Genomic DNA, 3,037 nt, shown 5'->3' on the forward strand with positions numbered 1-3,037 from the left:
ATTTACCGCGACTGCGCCGTGTGGCGAGAGACCACAAGCCACCTATCTGCCACAGCTCTGAACTGCGCCTAACCGAGCATTATCACATCATAAACAAATACATGAGGCACACTAGAATGATTTTGGAGGGTGGCATGATGACTACTTACAAATATCAGGTTCATTCTTAATCATTTCAGTTAGATAACTATATGCAGCACCCTAAAAAGAAATGACAGTGAATATACTAATTGAGTGATTATAATTAACAACTCAGTGAATGTAAATATTTCAGTTATGATTCCAAAGCCTCACATTTCAAGTACGTCTGATTAGAACAACATGACTGCTTCTTTAATGACAGCCCACTAGGCCTATTGTGTAAATAAAGAACACAAAACAAGAGTTGCCTACCTAGGCAGCATTTTTTAGACATTATGTGCATTTGTAATGATAATAAGATATCTAGGTGGAGATGATTCTTTATCAATACTTAGCATTACAGATTACTTGCTGAAAATGCACAGTAATGTGTTTGTTACATCAGACAGTCACAAATCACTCGGACTCGAACAGACTCTGTATTGGACATGTACAGGGAGGAGTCTCTCTGTGACGCCGCATTTGGCATAGTGTCAATAAAGCTGCTTAGGGTGAGTTGGGGTAAGAAGGAGGGGTTGTCTGTGTGTGTAAAATAAGCAGCATTAGCCTCGGACCCATCAGACAGGCTTAACTTAACGATAGGAACCATGCAGATCAGGATGCATCGAGGAATCGTCTTTGGTTCAACATATAGCGTGCAGAACTGTGAGTGCGGAAAAGTAAAAAGGAATAAAGGTGACACTGGCACACTTTGCTGCACAGAAAGAGTAAAACCAGTGTGTGGTTTAAGGAGAAAAATGAGTCCAGGGATATAAAGTGCCAGGTGCGTGATAGCAATGGAGCAACTGTGGGTAGATATATGAGACTGGAGTGATTAATGGTTCAGCTGCTAGAGGAGCCAGGGGCAGATCTACTCCCAATAAGGGCAGCTTGGCTGGGCAGGGCAATGTTCTCAAACAGCGAGGGAGCTAATCTATATCTCTAAATGTGATGAGACCAAAGTCAATAGAACCACTAAAACCTCTATTTTATCTGTTGTCTCTGCTCAACCACAATTCAACAGTTTATGTGGCACTACTGAATTCAGTTTGTATGTCAGCACATTCTTGTCTGAAAATGTCAGTAAGATACAAATTCAAGATATATGTGACCCTGGACCACAAAACCACACATAGGTGTACATTTTTTTGAAATCTGAATAAATAAGCTTTCCATTCATGTATGGTTTGCTTAGATAGGACATTTGTCCGAATTACAACTATTTTCGAAAAAAAAAAAAAAAAAAAAAATCAAAATATTGAGAAAATTGCCATTAAAGTTGTTCAAATGAAGTACTTGGCAATGCATATTACTAATCAAAAATTACATTTTGATATATTTACGGTAGGAAGTTTACAAAAAATCCTTATGGAACATGGTCTTTACTTAATATCCTAATTATTTTTGCCCAAAAAGAAAAAAAATCGATCATTTTGACCCATACAATATATTTTTGGCTATTGCTACACAAATATACCCATGCTACTTATGACTGGTTTTGTGGTCCAGGGTCACATATATCAAATTCAGTAGTTGTTAACTACAATGCCTTTCCAATTACAACTCTACAACAAAATAATTGAGCAATTACATTTTAAAACTCTTATGCAAATTAGCAGTGAGGATGAGTGTTGCCAAGTCTGCGGTTTTCCCGCAACACTGTTGCTGTGGATTGTTTTTCATGTCTGCAGGTTGAAGTGACCCAAATAACGTAATATTTAGCCCCTGAAATACTAGTATATCAGAGTAACCCCACCTAAAAAAAACATGTATTTTACCCTTCTCGAAATGCCATTGGGCTACTTTTGGGCTAAACCTGGCAACCCTGGTAATGATGTACTGTTATTAGACATTTATATAATTTGAACAGATAATTGTGATCACTTTTCACTTTGCTTTATAATAAATAAAACTAAAATAATGATGCTATTCAACCATTTTTTCTCTTTCTTGTCAGTCTTTGATGTGCGTTCACGACAGTACATCAACGTATACTGTGGTATAATGTGGTACTGTTGACATAGGAGCTGGTGTTCTTTTTTGTAAAAAAAAGTTATTTCTGTTTTCTTTGTGCACAAAAAGTATTCTTGGAACTTTATAATATTACGGTTGAACCACTGATGACCAATGGACTATTTTATCAATGTCCTTGCTATCTTTCTGGGCCTTGTATGTATCAGTTACGTTGCTGTTGATGCAGGGTCAGAAAGCTCTCAGATTTCATCAAAAATATCCAAATTTGTGTTCCAAAGATGAACGAAGGTCTTATGTGTTTGGAACGACATGAGGGTGAGTAATTAACAACAAAATATTCATTTTTTGGTGAACGATCCCTTTATAAATGAGTGAAGATTGCCAGAGGTGGAGAGGGTTTAATCTAAGCAGACAGGTTATGGGAGAGCAGTGCTAAGCACAGAGAATGCAATGAACATGTCTGTGTGAAGCCCCTCAACACCCCAGGTGACACTCACAGCACAGCTGTTAAATCTAGCAGTTATATCTGTGCTTTCAAGGAGTTCTGTAAAAGCAGAGCATGTACAGAGAGTCAATGGGAGTCTGTTGGTAAGAGTATAGATTGACTGTTAAACAGAGCCAGCAAAGTGTCAGAATGTGAATCAAATGCTAATGACCTTTCCACTGACAGTTAAAGCAAAGCGAGAACATATCTGGCACTTTAGCGCTAAACCATATGACTCAATCACAAGTTATCCAGCAATGTTTAATTCCACAAAGATGCACTGGACTGGACAAACACACCACATGTGGGGCATTATGCATGCATATCATGCATAAATGCATTTTGATTATGGTCACTGTAAAGTCTGAGGGCAGAGGTCAATGGACAGGCAGAGGGAGGGACGGACAGACGAGGGACTCATAACTGAGTCAGTGCAATTCAATCTGGCGAGATGGCATG

This window comes from Garra rufa, chromosome 14 (assembly GCF_049309525.1).
Source record: "Garra rufa chromosome 14, GarRuf1.0, whole genome shotgun sequence".
In the NCBI taxonomy this organism is placed as follows: Eukaryota; Metazoa; Chordata; class Actinopteri; order Cypriniformes; family Cyprinidae; genus Garra; species Garra rufa.